Here is a 12,032-nt window from a genome sequence, read left to right as displayed (position 1 = left end):
GATTCTCCGCATAGGGGCCACTAATATTTAACCCTACTAATATTCTTTCAGCAACACCAGAAGGACAAGCATGCTGATACCTTCGGCCCTCGCTAAATTCCGTTGTTGGGTTAGCGTGGGGTTTTACACCCCCACTGCCCCCCATTCCGCTCCTCCTTGAGGGCTTTTCCATATTACATACTACTCGAGATCGACCCTTCCCCCACAGTCACGAGGCCCAAGGCCCCCCAACCCCCCCCACCAAGACCCCTCCAAGATCCTCTACTCCAACCGCCACCCAGACCTCTCCAAGATTCCATACTGCAACCCACACCCAGGTCCCTCCCAGACCCAATCCTTCCAGTGCCTTTGGTTCCCTTTGTGGCCCAGTCGGCACCCACCCCCCTGGCAGCGTCTCTTCCCCCTGCCTTCGCCCAGACCTCGCTGACCCTCCCCGCTCGCAGTCACCCCACGTACACCCTGCCATTCCGGCCTCCCGGTCGTTGAACTCCACCCCCCCCTTCGCCCTCCAGGGGCTCCCTGCGGTCCCGGAGCCCGCCTGGCTCTCCCAGCTGGAGCCCCCCCCGCCCCCCGCAGCCGGTCCCAGGAGGCCCTGCGCTCCTCGCCCAACCCCTTCCTGCCCAGCAGCCAGCCAATCAGCACCAACCCTTTCACCGGCCAGCCCACGGTCGCCAAGCAACGCTCGCTCACGCCCGACTTCGCCGCGCAGCAGCAGGCCCTGCCCCCCGCGCCCCTCCTCCAGCCCACCCGAGTAGCGTTCGGCCAGGGTGCGTCCTCATTGGCCACCCCGCCAGGGCCCGCCCCGCCACTCCAGCAGTGGGTGACGTTCGATGATGATTCCGCCCTGCCCCCAGAGCGTTCCCCGGCTCTGCACTCGACTCTGACCACACCTGGGCTCCTGCACCCACCTCCGTGTTCCCAGGACCTCCACCTCCTATCCCAGCCAGGGCCAACTCTGGAAACCCCCGGGACCACTGAGCTTCCGCTTCTCCTCAAAGGAGTTGACGGAAAGATAGATTTTTATTTTCTATGTGAAGTTATAGGATGTATCTCTACGTATAACTATAACCATGAAATTTGCACACAATCACGCATGCATTCAGAAAGCGGAATCCAGTTTTTATCCAGTGAATTATAAATGGTTGATAACTACTGCAGCATATCGGTCATAAACAGCCCAGGAAAGCACTGATGTCGACAGGGCTCAGGCAGTAAGAGCAGTCGTCTGGCAGTCGGAGGGTTGCCGGTTCGATCCCCCGCCCGGGCTGTGTCGAAGTGTCCCTGAGGAAGACACCTAACCCCCAAATGCTCCTGACAAGCTGGTCGGTGCCTTGCATGGCAGCCAATCGCCGTCGGTGTGTGAGTGTGTGTATGAATGGGTGAATGAGAAGCATCAATTGTACAGCGCATTGATAAAGGCGCTATATAAATGCCAACAATTTACCATTTACTCCCCCAGACAAAGCGGAAAGCCAGCCGGGTAATTTGCTTACTGGTGGCTTTGTCTGGGGGAAACACCCTCCCCACATAGAGCAGAATGGGTAGGACAAGGGCCACACCACTCCAGCTCCAGATTTTGTTTTGGTCGTGGTGAAGGGCTCCCTCCCAGCTGGTACTCCCTCCTCCCTCGCCTTCCTCCGCCCAACTCCCCGAAAGTAGCCCCGGACTTGCTCCTTCACCATCTCCCACCACTCCACCGGGGAGTCAAAGAGATGTTTAAGACTCACCCACTCCAGGTATCTTCTCGAGAAGGAGAGTTGCACCTGGGGGTCTTGGAGATGGCTTGTGTTCATTCGCCAGAGCCCCTTACCTACGGTTAGAGATCTTTCCCCGACCAGGGACACGGTGAAATAAAAGAATATTGCGTCCAAAATAGCATACAATTGTTAATTAAACTAGTGTGATTCATTAAAATAAAGTGTCGGGTGAAGTCAGGTAAGTCATCTGTTGGTTAGTCATCTTTCACACTATGAAAATAGCTATGGACACAATGCTCTCAAATACGTTTCTTATCTATTAAGTCAGGTGTCCGCTATCATTCTGTGTTGGAATTATGTAATAAAAAACAAATGCTTCAGTCCTAGAGCTATTTAAGTATCAGATGTTCCCCCCCAAGACAAGGGTACTGTGATCAGGTATAATGGGCCACCTATTCAGCTAAAACATCGTTCTAAACAATGAATGTTCTTTCTTTCATTTTTAGTTGAACAAGGCATCATAGAGGTGGACCTGTGGGTGTTTAACAATGGAAAATATTGAAAGACAACAGCAATTACATGAAAACGCATGAATTACATTCAAAAACTAAACATGAATAAACATGAAAACTGAACATGTGTGTGTGCCTGTGTGTGTGAGGAGAGTGAATTTGTGTGTACATCTACACATGTGTGCCTGCATGTGCATGTAGCCTATTTGTGCATGTGTGTGTTTGTATGTGTATATGCATGTTTGTGGAACCATCAAAATATCTGCTGAAAGTCAATGCAGAAGGTAACCCATTTTAACTGAAATTACTGGCTAATTTTATCTAACACATTAAGCTAATCTGTATGTGTGTGCATGCTGTGTGTGAGTTTGTGTGTGTGTGTGTGTGTGTGTGTGTGTGGACAATTATTTATAAAGGTGCTTTGTCTACTATTGGACTATGACATATCCAGGCTTGAATCTTTTGAATAATATTTGAATAGGCTTCAATAAGAGGAACCAAACCTGGTTCTTTGTTGTGCAGCTGTTGAAATTGTACTTCCCTCTAGGGTCTTTCAGCACACTTATCCCTGGTTATGGGTATGCACTTTGTTGTACGTCGCTCTAGATAAGAGCGTCTGCCAAATGCCATTAATGTAACCATCAACATTTCTGCTAAACGTCAATGCAGAAGATTGCCCATTTTAAATTAAATGACTCATTTTATCTGACACATTAAGGTAAAATGGGCCAGTAACTAAAAGTGCATTTAATAAAATAAATATCGCTATTTTTCTGAAAGAGGCCATCAAGAAACGGATCATAAAACTGTACTTGTCAATGTGCATTCCTTGCTTATACATTTATCAACCTTATCATTGACAGGGCACTCATCATGTTTTTTTCTCCAAAAGTCTCTGTATCAAACGTTGCCCCGCCATCTTTAGCAATGTTAGACCAAACAAAACAGTTTCTACATGTCAAATACTATTGTGGCAACAGTTAGAGATTATTGACTATTAAATCTTAAAGACACCCCAACCTTATCTGGCCCATTTTAACTGATGGCCAAATGACCTGACTTCACCCTATGTGATGCATTTCTAATTTTGTTTCACTTCATTTTTCCACTTCTAGTGTTAGTGTTGTTTTAGTTTTTCCATGTATTTTGCATTTATTCTTTTATTTTATTTAACAAAAATGTTTTTAAAGAAATAGTTTTGGTCTTAGTTTCTGTCTTCATTTATGATAATAACCCTGGCATGTACAAAAACACACACTCACAAGCTACAAATAAGTATTTCAATCCACATGAGTTATATGGATGATAGGATATATGATACCTTGGGAGTTGGTAACATAATTTGGATGAAAGTGAGATGAACAAAAGACCTACTGCTTAAATGGGTTTTGGGTTTTTATTGGTTTTCAATTTCTTTACAATAAAATTACTTTCTTTTTTAAAACACATTCAATTCATCAAAAAGAATCATTTTAACACAACAACAAACAAACTAAGGGTCGAAGGATTTTACGTACACGTTTAACTAAGGAACACTAAACAAACTTAGACAGAAAGTGTCTTAACAATTAATTACACATAAGAAACTCATAACTTTTCAAAATTTAACATAATCAATACAAAAGCAAAAACAGAAATGGTGGATTAAAAATCTCAGAGGGCACAAATGTAAAGAAAAAACGGTCCATTTTGCTCAGGTTAAAGGCAGGTGCTGGGGACCAATATGGACTATATGACCAGTTCTTTCCAGTGGTCCACCCCCCATTTCTCTCTTGCCAGGGTCTTGTTTTTATGGAAGTCCAACATCACGCCATCATGGAGGTCTTGGATCCTCCTTCGGAGAGTGACCAGGTATACTGTTGTTTTTTGTCTTCCACAGGACCTGCTTGGTGATGTTAGTGATCCTCCACTGACGCTGGAGCTCGGTGGTCTTGCATCCCCCCGGCGGACCGTAGAGGATGCCCTCAGCCATAGAGGGAGGACCTCGGCAGGAACCTCCTCAGGGAGACAGAGGAACAAACAAGGCCCCAGACCCGCCTGGCCATGGAGCACTCCCAGAACAGATGGTGAATGTGTTCTAAATCAGTGCATCCGTGTGGGCAGCGATCAGTGAGGGCCAAGAGCCGGCGATACATGAATGTCCTAGTGGGGGAACACCTATGGGCTGTCATTCAGGCAATGTCTTTTTGTTTGTTTGTGAGACACTTATGTGTCACGTTTGCCCAGATGACTTGCGGAGCATAACAATTTGGCCGGATCTTAAATGAGCCACGATCATTTTATAGCTCCACGAGGTTAGGTCAGCCCTGGGCAGACCCGTCTTATAGGCAAAGTCCTTCAGGGCCTGATAGACATAAGGGGGGTCCCAGCTGTATGGAATGGTGAGGTCTAGCACACCCAAGCCCATTGCTCTTAGGAAGGGGGTGGCATAGTACTTGGCAAAGGTACCAGAGGCTTTACCCACCTTCCCTGAATTCTGGACAAGGGTGGCCAGACCCTGCACCATTACGATGGTGACAATGTCTGGGACCCCCACTGCCCCCCATTCCGCTCCTCCTTGAGGGTGACCCATTTTAGCTTTTCGATATTACTCCCCCAGACAAAGCGGAAAGCCAACCGGGTAATTTGCTCTGGGGGAAACACCCTCCCCACATAGAGCAGAATGAGTAGGACAAGGGCCACACCACTCCAGCTCCAGATTTTGTTTTGGTCGTGGTGAAGGGCTCCCTCCCAGCTGGTACTCCCTCCTCCCTCGCCTTCCTCCGCCCAACTGCCCCGAAAGTAGCCCGGCACTTGCTCCTTCACCATCTCCCACCACTCCACCGGGGAGTCAAAGAGATGTTTCAGACTCACCCACTCCAGGTATCTTCTCGAGAAGGAGAGTTGCACCTGGGGGTCTTGGAGATGGCTGATGTTCATTCGCCAGAGCCCCTTACCCATGGTTAGAGATCTTTCTCCGACCAGGGACACGGTGAATAAAAGAATATTGCATCCAAAATAGCCTACAATTGTTAAACTAGTGTGATTCATAAAAATAAAGTGTCGGGTGAAGTCAGGTAAGTCATCTTTTGGCAAGTCATCTTTCACACTATGAAAATAGCTATGGACACAATGCTCTCAAATACGTTTCTTATCTATTAAGTCAGGTCTCCGCTATCATTCTGTGTTGGAATTATGTAATAAAAAACAAATGCTTCAGTCCTAGAGCTTTTTAAGTATCAGATGTTCCCCCCCAAGACAAGGGTACTGTGATCAGGTATAATGGGCCACCTATTCAGCTAAAACATCATTCTGATCAATGAATGTTCTTTCTTTCATTTTTAGTTGAACAAGGCATCATAGAGGTGGATCTGTGGGTGTTTAACAATGGGAAATATTGAAAGACAACAGCAATTACATGAAAACGCATGAATTACATTCAAAAACTAAACTCATTGTCTGAGCATGTGTGTGTGCCTGTGTGTGTGAGGAGAGTGAATTTGTGTGTACATTTACGCATGTGTACCTGCATGTGCATGTAGCCTATTTGTGCATGTGTGTGTTTGTGCGTGTATATGCATGTATGTGGCCACATGTATGTGACTGTGTGTATGTGTGTGCATGCTGTGTGTGTGTGTGTGTGTACATTTATTTATAAAGGTGTTATGTCTATACAATAGGACTATGACATATCCAAGCTTGAATATTTTGAATAATATTTGAATAGGTTTCAATAAGAGGAACCATCAAAATATCTGCTGAAAGTCAATGCAGATGGCTCATTTTATCTAACACATTAAGCTACTGTGTATGTGTGTGCATGCTGTGTGTGAGTTTGTGTGTGTGTGTGTGTGTGTGTGGACATTTATTTATAAAGGGGCTATGTCTCCTATTGGACTATGACATATCCAGGCTTGAATCTTTTGAATAATACTTGAATAGGCTTCAATAAGAGGAACCAAAAAGAAAAAAAGGCCCTGGTCCTTTTCTTTGTTGTGCAGGTAGTAGTTCAAATTGTACTTCCCTCTAGGGGTAAGGCGGAAATGATTAACATCTGGCATTGTCACTCAGTGTGCTGGTCAGCTTGCTGGCTTCCTCTGGCAATATGTGGCTGTAAAGTAATATAACCCTGGAGCATGCATTGTTAGCCCCCACCTTTTGGCACACATGCCTGTGGGGGAGAGCTAGAGAAGGCTTCCTGGAGGAGTCTTCCTGGGCCCCTGGGGAGCCCCCCTTCTCTCACATTCCTTACAGGGTTTGAGCACAGGAATACTGGAGATGGCATAAAGATGTTTCATGATAGGCCATGGTCCTTATCTTTGTTGTGCAGGTAGCAGTTGAAATTATACTTCCCTCTCGGGTCTTTTTTTTTCTGCCAAATGCCATTAATGTAACCATCAACATTTCTGCTAAAAGTCAATGCAGAAGATTGCCCATTTTAAATTAAATGACTCATGCTCATTTTATCTGACACATTAAGGTAAAATGGGCCAGTAACTAAAAGTGCATTTAATAAAATAAATATCGCTATTTTTCTGAAAGAGGCCATCAAGAAACGGATCATAAAACTGTACTTGTCAATGTGCATTCGTTGCTTATACATTTATCAACCTTATCATTGACAGGGCACTCATCATGTTTTTTTCTCCAACAGTCTCTGTATCAAACGTTGCCCCGCCATCTTTAGCAATGTTAGACCAAACAAAACAGTTTCTACATGTCAAATACTATTGTGGCAACCGTCAGAGATTATTCGCAGAGATTGACTATTAAATCTTAAAGACACTCCAACCTTATCTGGCCCATTTTAACTGATGGCCAAATGGCCTGACTTCACCCTATGTGATGTATTTCTTATTTTGTTTCACTTCGTTTTTCCATTTCTAGTGTTAGTTTCGTGTTGTTTTAGTTTTTCCATGTATTTTGCATTTATTCTTTTATACACAGAACACAGGGTACACAGAAAAACGGAAAATAAATCCTTCTCCCGAAACGGGGAGGAACAGAAACTAACCTGAAGGCGATTTTGAATGAAAACAGAAATAAAGCCAAAACGGCAGTTGAACAAAAAACAACTCTTATAAAACAGGGCGAAACACCAAACCAAAGTTAGTGCTTGAAAGGCGAGCACTGATGGTTGCAGACAGAGAAACAAAAGAAAATACAACCTAGCAAAAAATACAAGGCACGAAAAATGAAACCCTTGAGACGCAGCTCAGGAAGAAAAAACAAACCAAAATACATTACCCGGGACAATGTCCCTCTACCACCGGCTCACACGAGCCCAAAATAAAAAGAAAGATACCAAGACCCTTAAGGTAGGCTTCAGTGTACAACCCTTAATACTGGACGCCTTCCTTAGCACTGATGTCGACATGGCTCAGGCAATAAGAGCAGTCGGAGGGTTGCCGGTTCGATCCCCCGCCCGGGCTGTGTCGAAGTGTCCCTGAGGAAGACACCTAACCCCCAAATGCTCCTGACGAGCTGGTCGGTGCCTTGCATGGCAGCCAATCGCCGTCGGTGTGTGAGTGTGTGTATGAATGGGTGAATGAGAAGCATCAATTGTACAGCGCATTGATAAAGGCGCTATATAAATGCCAACCATTTACCATTTACTCCCCCAGACAAAGCGGAAAGCCAGCCGGGTAATTTGCTTACTGGTGGCTTTGTCTGGGGGAAACACCCTCCCCACATAGAGCAGAATGGGTAGGACAAGGGCCACACCACTCCAGCTCCAGATTTTGTTTTGGTCGTGGTGAAGGGCTCCCTCCCAGCTGGTACTCCCTCCTCTCTCACCTTCCTCTGCCCAACTACCCGAAAGTAGCCCCGCACTTGCTCCTTCACCATCTCCCACCACTCCACCGGGGAGTCAAAGAGATGTTTCAGACTCACCCACTCCAGGTATCTTCTCGAGAAGGAGAGTTGCACCTGGGGGTCTTGGAGATGGCTTGTGTTCATTCGCCAGAGCCCCTTACCCACGGTTATAGATCTTTCCCCGACCAGGGACACGGTGAAATAAAAGAATATTGCGTCCGAAATAGCATACAATTGTTAAACTAGTGTGATTCATTAAAATAAAGTGTCGGGTGAAGTCAGGTAAGTCATCTGTTGGTTAGTCATCTTTCACACTATGAAAATAGCTATGGACACAATGCTCTCAAATACGTTTCTTATCTATTAAGTCAGGTGTCCGCTATCATTCTGTGTTGGAATTATGTAATAAAAAACAAATGCTTCAGTCCTAGAGCTATTTAAGTATCAGATGTTCCCCCCCAAGACAAGGGTACTGTGATCAGGTATAATGGGCCACCTATTCAGCTAAAACATCGTTCTAAACAATGAATGTTCTTTCTTTCATTTTTAGTTGAACAAGGCATCATAGAGGTGGATCTGTGGGTGTTTAACAATGGGAAATATTGAAAGACAACAGCAATTACATGAAAACGCATGAATTACATTCAAAAACTAAACTCATTGTCTGAGCATGTGTGTGTGCCTGTGTGTGTGAGGAGAGTGAATTTGTGTGTACATTTACGCATGTGTACCTGCATGTGCATGTAGCCTATTTGTGCATGTGTGTGTTTGTGCGTGTATATGCATGTATGTGGCCACATGTATGTGACTGTGTGTATGTGTGTGCATGCTGTGTGTGTGTGTGTGTACATTTATTTATAAAGGTGTTATGTCTATACAATAGGACTATGACATATCCAAGCTTGAATATTTTGAATAATATTTGAATAGGTTTCAATAAGAGGAACCATCAAAATATCTGCTGAAAGTCAATGCAGATGGCTCATTTTATCTAACACATTAAGCTACTGTGTATGTGTGTGCATGCTGTGTGTGAGTTTGTGTGTGTGTGTGTGTGTGTGTGGACATTTATTTATAAAGGGGCTATGTCTCCTATTGGACTATGACATATCCAGGCTTGAATCTTTTGAATAATACTTGAATAGGCTTCAATAAGAGGAACCAAAAAGAAAAAAAGGCCCTGGTCCTTTTCTTTGTTGTGCAGGTAGTAGTTCAAATTGTACTTCCCTCTAGGGGTAAGGCGGAAATGATTAACATCTGGCATTGTCACTCAGTGTGCTGGTCAGCTTGCTGGCTTCCTCTGGCAATATGTGGCTGTAAAGTAATATAACCCTGGAGCATGCATTGTTAGCCCCCACCTTTTGGCACACATGCCTGTGGGGGAGAGCTAGAGAAGGCTTCCTGGAGGAGTCTTCCTGGGCCCCTGGGGAGCCCCCCTTCTCTCACATTCCTTACAGGGTTTGAGCACAGGAATACTGGAGATGGCATAAAGATGTTTCATGATAGGCCATGGTCCTTATCTTTGTTGTGCAGGTAGCAGTTGAAATTATACTTCGCTCTCGGGTCTTTTTTTTTCTGCCAAATGCCATTAATGTAACCATCAACATTTCTGCTAAAAGTCAATGCAGAAGATTGCCCATTTTAAATTAAATGACTCATGCTCATTTTATCTGACACATTAAGGTAAAATGGGCCAGTAACTAAAAGTGCATTTAATAAAATAAATATCGCTATTTTTCTGAAAGAGGCCATCAAGAAACGGATCATAAAACTGTACTTGTCAATGTGCATTCGTTGCTTATACATTTATCAACCTTATCATTGACAGGGCACTCATCATGTTTTTTTCTCCAACAGTCTCTGTATCAAACGTTGCCCCGCCATCTTTAGCAATGTTAGACCAAACAAAACAGTTTCTACATGTCAAATACTATTGTGGCAACCGTCAGAGATTATTCGCAGAGATTGACTATTAAATCTTAAAGACACTCCAACCTTATCTGGCCCATTTTAACTGATGGCCAAATGGCCTGACTTCACCCTATGTGATGTATTTCTTATTTTGTTTCACTTCGTTTTTCCATTTCTAGTGTTAGTTTCGTGTTGTTTTAGTTTTTCCATGTATTTTGCATTTATTCTTTTATACACAGAACACAGGGTACACAGAAAAACGGAAAATAAATCCTTCTCCCGAAACGGGGAGGAACAGAAACTAACCTGAAGGCGATTTTGAATGAAAACAGAAATAAAGCCAAAACGGCAGTTGAACAAAAAACAACTCTTATAAAACAGGGCGAAACACCAAACCAAAGTTAGTGCTTGAAAGGCGAGCACTGATGGTTGCAGACAGAGAAACAAAAGAAAATACAACCTAGCAAAAAATACAAGGCACGAAAAATGAAACCCTTGAGACGCAGCTCAGGAAGAAAAAACAAACCAAAATACATTACCCGGGACAATGTCCCTCTACCACCGGCTCACACGAGCCCAAAATAAAAAGAAAGATACCAAGACCCTTAAGGTAGGCTTCAGTGTACAACCCTTAATACTGGACGCCTTCCTTAGCACTGATGTCGACATGGCTCAGGCAATAAGAGCAGTCGGAGGGTTGCCGGTTCGATCCCCCGCCCGGGCTGTGTCGAAGTGTCCCTGAGGAAGACACCTAACCCCCAAATGCTCCTGACGAGCTGGTCGGTGCCTTGCATGGCAGCCAATCGCCGTCGGTGTGTGAGTGTGTGTATGAATGGGTGAATGAGAAGCATCAATTGTACAGCGCATTGATAAAGGCGCTATATAAATGCCAACCATTTACCATTTACTCCCCCAGACAAAGCGGAAAGCCAACCGGGTAATTTGCTTACTGGTGGCTTTGTCTGGGGGAAACACCCTCCCCACATAGAGCAGAATGGGTAGGACAAGGGCCACACCACTCCAGCTCCAGATTTTGTTTTGGTCGTGGTGAAGGGCTCCCTCCCAGCTGGTACTCCCTCCTCTCTCACCTTCCTCTGCCCAACTACCCGAAAGTAGCCCCGCACTTGCTCCTTCACCATCTCCCACCACTCCACCGGGGAGTCAAAGAGATGTTTAAGACTCACCCACTCCAGGTATCTTCTTGAGAAGGAGAGTTGCACCTGGGGGTCTTGGAGATGGCTTGTGTTCATTCGCCAGAGCCCCTTACCCACGGTTATAGATCTTTCCCCGACCAGGGACACGGTGAAATAAAAGAATATTGCGTCCAAAATAGCATACAATTGTTAAACTAGTGTGATTCATTCAAATAAAGTGTCGGGTGAAGTCAGGTAAGTCATCTGTTGGTTAGTCATCTTTCACACTATGAAAATAGCTATGGACACAATGCTCTCAAATACGTTTCTTATCTATTAAGTCAGGTGTCCGCTATCATTCTGTGTTGGAATTATGTAATAAAAAACAAATGCTTCAGTCCTAGAACTATTTAAGTATCAGATGTCAAGACAAGGGTACTGTGATCAGGTATAATGGAGGATCTGTGGGTGGATCTGTGGGTGTTTAACAATGGAAAATATTGAAAGACAACAGCAATTACATGAAAACGCATGAATTACATTCAAAAACTAAACTCATTGTCTGAACATGTGTGTGTGCCTGTGTGTGTGAGGAGAGTGAATTTGTGTGTACATCTACACATGTGTGCCTGCATGTGCATGTAGCCTATTTGTGCATGTGTGTGTTTGTGTGTGTATATGCATGTTTGTGGCCATATGCATGTGACTGTGTGTATGTGTGTGTGCATGCTGGGTGTGAGTGTGTGTGTGTGTACATTTATTTATAAAGGTGTTATGTCTATGAAATAGGACATATCCAAGCTTGAATATTTTGAATAATATTTGAATAGGTTTCAATAAGAGGAACCATCAAAATATCTGCTGAAAGTCAATGCAGAAGGTAGCCCATTTTAACTGAAATTACTGGCTCATTTTATCTAACACATTAAGCTACTCTGTATGTGTGTGCATGCTGTGTGTGAGTTTGTGTGTGTGTGTGTGTGTGT

Source organism: Conger conger, chromosome 1, assembly GCF_963514075.1.
Source record: "Conger conger chromosome 1, fConCon1.1, whole genome shotgun sequence".
Taxonomy (NCBI): domain Eukaryota; kingdom Metazoa; phylum Chordata; class Actinopteri; order Anguilliformes; family Congridae; genus Conger; species Conger conger.
Note: the sequence above shows the minus strand (reverse complement) of the source record.